The sequence below is a fragment of the Cibotium barometz genome, chromosome 65 (assembly GCF_041138505.1).
Source record: "Cibotium barometz isolate CiBa-2024 chromosome 65, ASM4113850v1, whole genome shotgun sequence".
NCBI classification, from domain to species: Eukaryota; Viridiplantae; Streptophyta; class Polypodiopsida; order Cyatheales; family Cibotiaceae; genus Cibotium; species Cibotium barometz.
This window is the reverse complement of record NC_141110.1, coordinates 18,409,897-18,423,890: the sequence shown is the minus strand read 5'-3', so window position 1 is coordinate 18,423,890 and position 13,994 is coordinate 18,409,897. Positions and strand designations below refer to the sequence as shown.

The 13,994-nt window shown below is 40.4% G+C and overlaps 1 pseudogene; it reads left to right on the top strand.

Moving 5' to 3' along the window:
• The first annotated feature begins 294 nt into the window (after positions 1-294).
• On the top strand, positions 295-6,182 carry LOC147602998 (membrane-bound O-acyltransferase gup1-like; annotated as a pseudogene).
• Positions 6,183-13,994: the final 7,812 nt, after the last annotated feature.

Here is a 13,994-nt window from a genome sequence, read left to right as displayed (position 1 = left end):
AGAGCACCACGTGGCACCAAGTTCACTTACCTTGGGCCGTATGCATAGACGGTCCAAGGTACCATCATCCACAAAGACATTTAGATAGCTCATGGGAAGATTATGTTCTAGTATCATAGCCCAGAGTGTTTGAAGATCTTAGAAGATACAGATGTCAAAATAAGCTGGAGAAGGTAGGACTTGGCAGAATGGTAGAGGTCCTCCCCCACAGTAGGTCCTCATCACAGAGGAAATGATACAAGAATCTCTGTAGTTACCCCCACCATACCGACACATGTACATACAATCGATCAGATGCCCATGGAGGACATGTTGAAGAGGGTTTCCTTTAACTCAAATGGGGTGAAGTACGAGAATATAAAGGATGAAGTAGATGAGAAAGCTTGTAGAGTAATGTCAATGCTAATGAAAGTAAAGCCAATGGACAAATATAACAAGGTCCCTCTCAATCGCATAGCAAAGGTCCATGAGGAAAAACAAGAGGATTGGGCTTGGTATATCCATCGTAAAATGGAGAATCACCTCAAGTCACTCCAATCCAAGGTGTGTAATCCATATCTCCTAACTAAAGTACTCAGCCATACAACTAATCTTCCCATTTGGCACTCAAGAGGCAGGGGTACCTTAGGCTAAAGGATCCATGGAGCCATCTACCCTCATTTCAAAAGAGCTACAGAAGGGACAAGCGGTCCTAAAGGAGACTAAGAAGTTAATTCAAGATTTGTGAAGGGTGGTAAGAGGCCAAAGAAATGTAAAAAGATGTGGGGCAACCTCCAACAATTAGAATTAAAAATGCAACGTATGGAAGAAGAGATACCAAGGAGAAAGAAGAGCAACATACACAGCAACTAAAGGAAGCACATGCCACATTCCAAGAAAAGGAAGACGGATATATAGGGCAGATCAACACACTCACTGAAGCCATTACTAAAGTAGAACAGAGAGTGGTAAGCCTTCAAACAGAAAGAGAGAAACTGAACAAAGCATATGCTGAGAAATTGAAATCCCTCAACGAGGTGATCGCTGCAAAGTCGATGGAGATAGATCAAATACTACCATCAACAAGTGCTTGAGCATGTACACCAGCAATTAACTAGTAGCCAAAGCTTGGTAGAGGAGTGGCAAAGGCAAATTGAAGAGGCTAATGTTCAAGCCATATTTTCCAGGATTGCAACAAAGGACGTTGCACGAAGATATGCAGAGCTGGCCGCTACTTGAGATGTGCGGGAAGCAACCATATCCACACTACTCACCACCAAAGACTCCAAAATATAGGATCTAGAATGTCAGCTCACCCTCCAATAAAGATCTCAAAGAACTAATCAACCGGATGAATTACGCCAACTCATTGAACGTGCCTTGAAGATAGGTTCGTTTTGCCAGTAACTCATCGGGCCTGTCACATCAGAATCTAAATTTATTTTTATCTACACTAACCCTCTCTCTTCTTCAATGCAAAATTAACTTAACCAAAGACCTTAGTTTGGGAGACCTAACCCTAATACATTAGAACATAGAAAGGGATGTAGACCCAACCATAATAATGGAAATCCTACAGAGGGATATAGTTCTAATTGACCCAGCTGATATTTTCTTTTTCCCCTTACATCCCATAGTGCTAAACCTTTGTAATTGGTGTCGGGTGCTACAACAATCAGATATCCTAGATGACAATGTCGATAAACTCGACCTATTTCTACTAGCAGATGATATCCCAATGACATCGGCCAACTACGAGGTTGTTGCACAAAGATACCAATGGGTTATTAGCCATGGTTGGACTGAAGTATATAATACCCATCAGCATCTAAACCTCTCAGAATCCACATTAAATCATCCTTTTAGTATTATAAAACTTTATCAAAATATCCATAAGCATTTGGAGGCTATGCTCACACTAACATGATTTATAGTTTTGATAAAGAGCATATAGAATATCCTAATATAACCACCAATGATATAATTGACCTCCAAGAATTTATGAAAACTAACAAGCCCAACTTACCGCCCCCCAAGTTTCGGAGAGGTTCAAGAAGACACACCAGGAACCTCCTCATCTTTTACTTATCCAATGTTCTCTCTGCCATCTTCAGTAAGTTATTAAATCCCTTTCCTAGTGTATCTCCTGCTAACAAAACTGAGGCCAATTGTATCTTCTCTCATTTCTCTTCTATCCTCGTTGATTTTCCCACTAACACTCTCACCCCCGAGGAGATGCCGGCACCAACTCTATCTCCACCAAGGCCGATCGATGAGGTATGTAACCATCTCCCTCAGGATGATATCCAAGGTTTTCCTGATGCAAATATTCTTGAAACTTTGTCAGCTCTACAGTACAAGGGCTTCATCCACGCAGACAACCCACTCTTGAAACCAAAACTCATGTTCAAGGTGCTGATGCAAATCACACCATTTGAGCCTACCAAAAGGATCCTACCGGATGCAAACTCCAACATGGAGTCATGGAGGCATCCTTATGTTCCATACCCTCTCTGAGCCCCAATGCTAGAATTAGAAGATATTTTACCAATAGGAGGAGAGGGGACCTTGTGGGAGAATGTGGCTCGTCACACCAAGCTGGCCAATCCACACTTGGCTGATCTGCTAGAGATCCAAATTGTGACATTCATGATCAGCTATTGTTTCCATAGATTGCGCAAAAAACAACACCCACTGCATACAAGGGGAGGCCATACGACAATCCAAATAGATGATACCAAGCATACAGCTGGATTGGTGCAAGGAGTATCTGGCAGTCCTAGAATACAGTTATCAGTACCAGTGCTCCCCACTAACACAATGAGTGAATCCCTTATTCATGCCAATCAAAAGAAAACTGACTCCACTCCAATTCCATGAAGTAAAGAAACAGGACTCTCATGTATGTTATAACTTCCCTCACTTCTCGCCATCCACATTCGAGGATATAACAAGTCAACGACACTAATTGCTCACATAGATATGAGCATGGCATAAAATTCCAAATCTAGATATAGTAGCTACTGTATAAGATTCATGAATTTGATCATAGTTCTCATCAATCAACCAAAGGAAAGGCATGATAGATTTGAGGCAGAGCAGCTTTGCTTTGACATGAACAAGGGCCTAACTGAAGGAGGCATGATGCTTTATTATCATCGCCTAAGGTGTCTTCCGAGTTACATACATGTCACGTTTGAAGACCAGGTCGACACCGGGTTCTGGACGTCCCACTCAGCATTCCAAAGTACCCTTAAAGCATCAATCTCGCTGTTGCAACTTCTACAGACACGAGTTCGATGACCAGGTCTTTTGACCTAGGTAAAGGTTGTGTGAGGAAAGAACCTACATTAGGTAGGGGGGATGTTAATCCCATCTTGGATTAACAAAGATGCCTCTCCATTAATAATTGTTATGTAAAGGCACTATAAAAGTTATACATTTTGAGGTATTGGCCACCAAAGGCCTGTAAGTTTTGGACGCCCAAGTGTGAATAAGGGCCAGATGTATAAAAGGTAATTTCTCATAATGAAAGAACACAATCCCCCTTTGTGCTATGAGAGCTCTTGCTTTATCTTGTGTGTGTGTGTGTGTGTGTGTGTGTGTGTGTGAGAGAGAGAGAGAGAGAGAGTGTGTGTGTGTACGCTAGTGCATGTTTCTCTTCTATGCATGTGTGTGTGAAAGAGTGGAGCTTCTAAAAGTGAGCTTGGGGAGCCTTAAAGGACGTGAGCTCAAAACATTGGTAAGTACCCAACGATCACCTCTCATCCCCTTTCTAGGGAGATCAAGGTCTTGGCTTCAAAAGTTATATAAGGTGTGAGTGGTGATGATGCGAGTGTCGCACGTGGAGGATCGTACCTTGTGTCAACTCGAATTATTATTTCATATGGTTATTTTATGGCAATGTGCCATGATTTTAATGTAATATTTTATCCGCCCCTTATGTGTATAGGCATGGACATTTAAATTATATATGCACGTTAATAAAGTCTATGGTAGAAGGCACATAGGTGTGAACAGAATAAGTGCCTTACCAATTTTGTAAAATAAAAACCCCAATCTTGTATGTGCACTCTCTTATTAGCTCAAGGGCTAAATTTTGGAATATGATTAAAATACCCATGTCATAGAGAGAGAGCCTCAACGCATGGGAGGGGGGGGAATGGTTTGTCTTGTGTGGTGAAGTATTATTTCTATTCAAGTGTTTACATTCATCTCTTCTGTGCTTTTTATATTATTTTCTCCATTCAATTCAATTAAGTTATTGAGAGTATATGGTGGTATTACAGCTTTTGCAAGTACAAAGGGGATCTCTTCAAGGTTTTAAATCAAAAATATATTTTTAAAGCAATTCCAAAAATTCAAGGTATGCCTATTCTCTTGTAAATTTTGATTTTATTTATTCAATTGAGAAAAAGCCTATCAAGTTCAGTGTCAAGTTCACCCTAAGGGAGAACAAGTTATTAAAAAGAGAGGACAAACAAAAAGGGGTTTAACCAATGGTTAAAGAGAAGCAAAGGGGTAGAGACCTTGGGGGCAAAGGATTGTAGACTTTGCTAGATTTTCTACTCCATGGGATCAAATCAAGGGTAAGGACCCTTATATGAAGAAAACCACTTTTGCAATTAAGAAAACCACTCTTCAGGTTTAAACGTGGTTTCTCCAAATTAAGCTTGGTAATCAGATCTATAGATCTATCCGTATGGATTGGATGAGCTAGTCAAAAGCAAGAACATCCTACTCTCATCAGATTCTGAATTGGTGTGGCGAGAGCAAGGAATCCATGAATGGCCACTAGAAATTCCTGTGTTCTTCTCTTAATTTGCATGTTGTGCAAGAGGAAAAGAAAGAATATATATATATATTAAAGGAATTACGCAATGCTGCCCGGCACACAAATCCGGTTGGTGTTTTTGTTGTGTCTTGAAAAGAAGTGCCAACTTAAAAGGGCGATATTATTATTCCATCAGAGGAGGGATCCTGTATCTTTTCAAGACAAGGCTATGAATTCGCACAAAAGAAAGCGCGCCTATGGAAACATCGTGTTCCTCTTGGCATATGCTACGTGCGGGCGATCGCTAAACTCACGAACACACACACAAGCAGCTATTAAAGTGGTGGATCGCGGGGGTTGTGATAAAGAAATATTTTAGACACCCCTCAATGATGTGTTTGATATAGCAACATTCATGAGAACTTGCTAGTACTCACACTAGTGATGGTTGTTTTCCTTCTCATAGGCAACGCTGTCAAAGGACTTTTTTTTTTTTACATGATGGCAAAGTGTGTTGCTCCTATCCTGACTCGTTTATATTCTTTACATGCATGGAGCATGCTCCTTTTTTTTTTTGCTTGCCACCATTGTGGTAGGCAATTATGTGATGTTATAAATGAGCGCACTGTTGGTACATCAATTTATAAAGGAGCGCACTGTTATGTGATGTTATAAAGGAGCGCACTGTTGGTACATCAATTTCAATTTTATCATGTTACGCATGGTTAGCTTTGGCCTAAATTATCATTGGACTTGCATTTCTTGGTCATCAACAATTGATTGGGAGAAGCATAGCAAAAGCTGTGACGTTTGTCGTTCAGAAGCAGCATGTTACTTAATTAAGCAAGAGAAATCCCTATGCTTGAGCAGCTATTCACCTGAAATTTACATGCCCTATCTCTTCTACCCACCTATATACATTGCAAGACCCATAATATCATTCAATGCTTTGCTTCACAACTAGGCTCACCTCATAAAAGCCATGGCAAATTTGACATCAGTTTGTATGGCTTGTGGTTGGGGATCAATTGCTTAGTCTTGATGAGATGCTGACCCATTATTTCTAGTATAACAGTTTGGCAACCAATGGAGTTTGGCAAACTTTATCACCATGAGAGATATTCATTGTCAAATATGGGGTGTTGAATTTTACGTGGCTCAAATTCCTTTTTATTTGGCGCTTCTTCAAGTTTTGGGTGTTAGTTGGTGGTGTTGAGGTCGTAGAGAACATGCCACATTACATCCAACAACTGCTATGATCTTGAGGGTTTCTGGAAGAGTTAGCATGCATCTTACAACTGTTGGGGCTTGTGAGATACTTATACATCCCTCTTGGAGTTTGTTGGAGATTTATGAACATTTAGGTAGTGTTTACATTGGTTGTGCAATATGGGACAATTTGAAATGGAAACTTGGGGCTAGCTACTAATGAGCCTTAATAACCACATGACTATAGCCTCTCAGGCTATTAATTAAGCTGTGAAAACCTCTCACACCATTGGTCGAGAACTAAACTCTTGATGAGCCTAAGAAACATAATGGCACTAGTGAGAATTGTAAGGTACTATGGTTGACCTCAATTACCTATAGGATTTTAAATTTTGATAGTTAAAGAATTTTAGTGAAAAAGTTAAATTTATATCTTCATTTACCATTTAATCAAAGCTACTAGTCAACCATTATTGTATGTTTATATCATGTTTAAAACTTTGAGTGTATCGAAAGTACTACTTACTCTCTTCACATTGCCATGGGATTGGGGGGGGGTAGGTTGGTTGGCCCTCTTGAAATCTGTGAAAAGGGTGGGCAGCCAAGTCGAAGCATTAAAATATATTCCTACGTAGGTGGCACTACTACTACTACTACTACTACTACTACTACTACTACTACTACTACTACTACTACTACTACTACTACTACTACTACTACTACTACTACTACTACTACTACTACTACTACTACTACTACTACTACTACTACTACTACTACTACTACTACTACTACTACTACTACTACTACTACTACTACTACTACTACTACTACTACTACTACTACTACTACTACTACTACTACTACTACTAGTCTTATAGTAACTGACGACGACGAGACACTTAGGTAGTGTGCTATCAATCAAGATCATGGGCCGAGCCGGAACAAAGGTTGAGTGAGTGAGCCCTCAGGCTCACCTTTACTTGCAAGCTACAAATATGATGATGCGAGGCTTCTGGAATGAATGTAGATCTCCCTCGCTCTCTCTCTTTGAGTGTCTTATTTTTAGTATTAGCTCTGCAAGGAAGAGAACTAAGGGTGGCTAGCCACACGGACATGCTCATGTATGTATTAATATTATTATGTTTTTTACTACTTCTCCAGACTCTAAAGAACACTCATTACATTTGATTGGACGACGAGCAGTTTGCAGTTTGATTTGTTAAGGTATGGTGGAGAGCATACCTATGCATTCATTCACACATACACCCGACACTTGTCTGTTACCACTTCTCTCCCCCTCTCTCTCTCTCTCTCTATATATATATATATATTACGGGTAAGTGCCTTTAGACTTACCATGGAAGGAAAGGTAGGTCAATGGTTCCAATCTTTGAAACCAGAAGAACAGGCTGACTTCGGCACCATAAAGATTGTTTTCACAATTGGTTACTCCCACCAAGGAACTTCATAGAATCCAATCGATCAACTTAACCATGTCAAACAACAAGAGAAAGAATCGATCATAGACTACATAAATAGAGTGAGATACCTTCACTCTCAATTCTCTAGCAATGAAAATTATATGATAAACAATTAACTGGGAGATTCTTGGAAGGAATCCTCGATTCAACCTTGCATGATGCCTCATACTCAGAAAAGCATAAAAACTTTGAGCCATGATGTAAAAGTGCCATAGACTTTGACGATAAAATTATGGGAAATTCTTCAAGGAATCTCTCTGAACCCCTTCTGAAGTATCCTTTGGCACAATACCTTCAAAGATTGACAACAAAGGAAAAGAGCCACATGTCCCACCAGTTCCACTGAAGACCTAGCGGCTACACTCATACAATAAATGACTGAGCAGTGGAAGGTTGGGGTAAGAAAAGATAAACATAGGCCAATTGCTTATGTACCCTAGACGTGAGTTGGTCTAGTGTTCAATATGCCACATCAGCCACATAAGTACAGAATTCCCCCGCTAGACAAAAAAAGGAGAAATCAGGTATAGGCATGCATTACATGAGGATGGGAAACCATGATACTATCCATTGCTTACAAGAATCGACCTCAGAGACAATAGCTCGCTCTAGTAACAAACAATTTCCCCCCACCCAACACTTAGCTTTGCTGGCTCCATCAGTGGGCCCATGCTTGCCAACGCACCTCACTCGGGGTAGTATGTGCCTTAAAGAGGAGTTCTAAGAATTCCAAAATTACTCCCACTGCCTTTGCCATAATAACCACCCATTCTTAGAGTGGTCACCCCATGAACTAATTAACCCTTGACGGGAATACCTAAGGGAAAGGAAGAAGGAATGGGGGGACGCTAACTACCTAGAACCACTAGAGGCCCAAAGTCCTCCAGTTCAAATCCTAAGTCACTACATTCAAGATGGCGATAGTGTCTACCCTATATATATATATATATATATATATATATATATATATATATATATATATATATATATATATATATATATATATATATAGATATAGCCGCAATACAATCAAATAAGGGGAGGGACATCAATGTCTTAGGTTCCTAACACTTGCTAACCTTAAAAAGATTAATGTAACCATGGTGAACAACCATTACCCATTACCATTCACTAAGCATGTGCTAGAACGAGTAGTAGGCAAGGAGGCCTATAGCTACCTTGATGGGTTCTCAAGCTATAACCAAGTGGAAATATATTTAAATGATTAACATAAGACTGCATTTGCCATAGAGTGGGGCACTTATGCACACAGAGATAGGCCATTTGGCCTATCCAATTTCCTAAGGACTTTCCAAAGGCTTATGTGCATAGCATACAAGAAATACCTTAAAGAGTTTCTTCAGGTTTTCATGGATGACCTTTGCGTCAATTCCAAATGAAAATCACATCTCCAGTGCCTTAGAAAGGTACTGGAAAGATGCAGATTGTACAGAATATTCCTTAACCCACTCAAATGAAAATTTTGTGTGAGGCATGGAGTGATACGAGGCCACATTGTTTCTAAACATGATATCTCTACTGACAATAGCAAGGTGAAGCTAATACTTAAGCTTCCATCACCCACTAACTTTAAGGGTGTCCAACATTTCATGGGAAATGTGATATACTATTGAAGATTTATAATCCTATACGTTGACATATAGCAAGACCCTTGTATAGCTTACTTGTCATCTTTGAGTGGATAGATGAGTGCCAAAAAGCCTATGACACTCTTAAGAAAGCCTTAGCAAATTCACCAATCCTAAGAAACCCCAACTTGGATATTATTTTCCATGTGTACATAGATGCCTCGAATTTCATAATTGGCTACATTTTGGCATAATCAGGAGAGCATAGCATGGATTTTCTTGTTAGTTTTACCAGCTACCACAATTGAACGCCAAAACTACATCACCATAAAAACGAAAGGACTCTCAATGGTTTATGCTATAAAGAAGTACCACCATTATCTCATGGTAAATAAATTTGCATTTTTCATAGACCATTATGTGCTTACCAATGGCTCCTAATCTTAGAGTTTGATTTCACTATGACCGTGCAAAAATGCTCACAACATGTGTATGCCATCACATGTCGTGAATCCACAAATGGAGAACTATCAGTTAGACTGGAGGAAAAACTACCTCATGCCCTACTATTTAAACTCTACATTGTTCCAGAATGGGCCGAAGAGATTGCCCATTATTTGGCTAATGATTTTCCCCTAAAGACCCCTCAAAAGAGACAGAGCATGGCGTCTTAAAAGGAGTCCCTTATCAATTGATTACCGAGAGCAATTAAACAAGTTAGGCCAAGATAGGATTATGAGGTGTTGTTCTCAAGAATTTGAATACATTGATATCCTTGAGCAAGCCCACTCTAGCGTAGCTAGAGAAAATTTATCAAAGGCTTCTTTGGTAGTGGGACACACCACCAAAAAAGATTCTATTAGCAGGCTTGTGGTGGCCCACTTTGTTTAGAGATGTAGTTGAATTTGTAAAATATTGTAACAACAAATGTCACTGATTCTATGGGATTCATAGCCATGATAAAATGCCCTTGCACCCTGTAGTGTCTACAACCATTTGAGAAATGGGGCATTGACTTTGTTGGGCTAATTAGTCTCGCAACCCAAGGAACTCAAGCGTGATTTAACGTCGCTACTACGGACTACTATACCAAATGGGTTGAGGCTCGTACTACCTCAAAGGCTAATGCTAGGGAAACAACCAAATTTCTTTATAAAAATATAATTACTAGATTTGGGTGTCCACTCAAACTACTAAGCAATAGAGGGACTCGCTTCATCAATGATGTAATCAAGTTCCTAATAAGCAAACTCATGGTAGTGTATAATAAATCCTCACCCTATTACCTCCAAGCCAATGGCTTCGCCGAGAGCACCAATAAGATTATTTTTCCTATCTACAAAAAATAATGGAAGCCTCTCATATCATTGGGAACAAAAGCTACAAATGCTCTTTGGGCTTACAAAATGGCCTATAAGGTAGCCATCTACAAGACATCTACAAGACATCTACAAAATGGCCTATAAGGTAGCCAGCTACAAATGCTCTTTGGGCCTACAAAATGGCCTATAAGGTAGCCATCTACAAGACACCTTTCAACTTGACATACAGAACAAACTCCATCATGCAAATGGAATTATTAATACTAAGCTTAAGAATTACCACGTCAATGAAAGGTTTGATAGGAAATGTACTAACCGATCAATTGTTTGAACTTGAATGCTTGGAAGAAGCTAGACTATGTGCCGACGGAATGATAATCAAAAAACCAAGGCACAAGGAATTGTTTGATGAAAAGCTCAAAGACAAAGATATTAAAGTTTGGGACATGGCTCTCATGTATAGCACAAAAAACTAACAGCACGAGCTAAAGTATAAAGGGATGTGATGATGATCGTTCCTGGTCTATGATCTCACCTTGCAAGGATCAGTATGTATTAAAACCCTTAGCGGTGTGGAAATACATGGATTCTTCAATGGTAGCAAACTTAGATGCTACTATGGCCCTTTAACTATAAATGCCTTGAAGGTCATTCATCAGAAGATAAAGAAGAAAATAAAAGAAACTGCACTAAAACATGGGGCCCAATGAGAAGCTAAGACTAGACAAGAAAAGTTATGCAACCGTCACATTTCTCTTAATATGGCCCTTGCACCATGTAGTGTCTTTACAACCATTTGAGAAAAGGAGGACTAGGAGGTGAAGGCTGCTAGATCCGACTGAGCATGACCACAAAGACTGGCCTAGAACACAAGTTCGCACTCTTTGATATGGGTGCTAGTCATAACCTAATGTCCCATGCAACTTGGTGACACCCATAAAAGTGAGAGTTGAACAAGTAGACACATTCAAAACCTTATGTATAGTATTGCTCCCTCACTGATATGTCCTACACTGGAAATAACCCCTTAGAAGGAAAGTTCTATGTTATGCCTATAGGTACCATGCATGAAGAAGTGCTTCTCAAACGAGGATGGATGGGGCATAATTGATGCCAAATAGATTGGGACTCATGAATTGCTATCTTTGCAACCACCAATTAGGTAACTATCCTAATGACAGATAAGGAGCCCATTTCTTATCAAACTTTAACATAAGAGAACTATTTTCTCATCAAAGAAGTACTCCAACCCATCGAACATCTAAAGGTATCCCACACACTCTAACCATGCCCAATTTATCTTCTCTCCTGCTTCTACTACCCTGAGCAGCTTGTAGTTTTTGTTTGCATGTCCTCTAGATTTCCCATGAACATCACATTCTGTAAGAAGAAGATAAATTGTTCTCTCCAAGTCTCATCTGCCACATCCTTCACCTGGTGCATGTTGCCTGTCTTTGGGATCTTTTCCTCCACCGTGGGCTTCATGTTAGTGTCTAGTGCACCGTCCATCGGTAACCCTAGTGCATGATGCACTGCGAGCTCTAAGATTTTTATAGGCTCCTTCCCCTTCACATGCACAGTGTTTGTTTCAAGAAGCAGATTGATCGGTTTGCCCCCATCTTTGTAAGTCCTCCCACTGGCGATTCAATAGCTTTTTGAAGCTGTACTTCCTCGCCCACTCCTGCTGGTGTTCCTTCTTTCTCATGTCAGGGACCATCATCGACCATGTAGAGGCTTTTCTCTGGCCTTAGAGTCTTGCTGATTTTTGGTATGGCTCTCCCTTCAGAGAGAGTGCTATGAATTGGTGAGAAAGCTGTGAGCAAGAAAGCGGGTTGAGAGTGTGCACGTTTTGGCTCCTTGTGCTCTTTTTTGCGATGTTTTTTCCTCTTTCTTTCCTTTCTTGGGGCATTGTCATTTTTGGCTTCTCATTTTTTGATGTGACTTGACCCTTGATTCGTATCATTCCCATCGTCTTGGCTTAAAGGCATTAAACTTTTCTCCCCGCCTCCCCATCTTACCATTGCATGTGGAGTTTTAATGATGTGAACAATTGTCCTCCATGCAGCCACTTATGCCGACTTGTGGCCATTTACATTGCTGACATGGATCTGGCTGGCGTACACTTGGTTGCTTGCTTCTTTACTGACCTGGCCTTGTTTGGTTGCGGAATTGTGATCTTTCATAGACTGGAAACTCTTACAAAATTCTTCTGCAGCTTTGTTGCTTTTTGGATGTTCCGCATCAATCTCTACTGGTGGTGAGATCATGCCACAACAGATGCTCCAGGCACGCTCCTTGTTATTCTTCTTGGTGTGACTACCACCAGTTGGCCCATGTACTTTCTCATCCTGAAGCCGTTCACTATTTTGGGAAAAGGTATGCCATCCAAGATTTCTAATGTAAAGGCATTTTGATTGACCGGGTTTTTCACCCCATGAATGGCCCTATCCACCGGATCTTGAATTTTCTAGGGTGTGATCCCAACTTGGAGTTATAGACCAATACCATGTCTCCTTGCTTGAAAATTTTATACTTGAGATGCCTGTCAATCCAGGCTTTCCTTCTCCGCCTGTAGAGAGTTGTGTTGTCTTTCTTCCTCTAAAGAAGCTAGGAGCTCTTGTATTCTATGCTCCTGGGATTCCTCCATTGGTAGCTTTTCTTAGATGGCCACTCTTAGAGTGGGAACCACAAATTCCATGGGCATTACTGCCTCTAGACCATAAACTAGTTTGAATGGTGTTTGCCCCATTGAGATTTTGTAGGATGTGCCCATAAGGCAGCATCTAGCTTCTGGTCCCAATCATTTTTATTGGCATTTATAATCTTCTTTAAAATTATGGTCAGAACCTTGTTGTTGGTATATTCTGCCTAGCCATTACACTGTGGGTAATAGGTTGAGGACTTCTTGTGATTGATGAGGTACCTTTCCATCAACCCTTTCATTACCTTGTTCATGAAATGTGTGCCCTGGTCACTGACTATTTCCACTGGCAATCCATGCCTAGCAATGATATCCTTAAAGAGGAACTTCTCCACCTCTTTGGCAGAATTGCTTTTCATAGCTTTAGCTTCCAGCCATTTGGTGAAATAGTTGGTTGCCAAAATGTATTCACACCTACTACCTTTCGTGGGCGGATTTATTGGTCTAGCAAAGTCCAATCCCCACTTCATGAATGGAAACAATGGTAGTATGGGCGAGATGGGCAATCTATCAAAATCACCAGGTTGACCCATCCGCTGATAGACATCACATTGCTTTCCTTCACTATTGGCATCCTTTATAACCTTTGGCCACTAGAGGCTTACTTGCAAATTTTTTCAGGATATGATTTCTCTACCCATGTGTCCTTTGATTATGCCACAAGTATGCTTCCCTCAATACCGCTTACTGCTCATGGTCCGAGACACACCTTTGTAGGATGTGGTCTATGCCTCTTTTGTAGAGCTTACTGGCAATCATTTGTGAAGTTTCTGCTCCTCAAGGTGATCCTTTTCTTTCTGTCAACAGTGTAACCTTTTGGGAATGTTCCATCCTTTAGAAATTGCATCATATCATAATACCAATTCTCTCCCACTTCTATAGCTACTGTGGTGAATATGTTGGTATCCGAGAGTTGGTCATCCACTCCATCTAGAG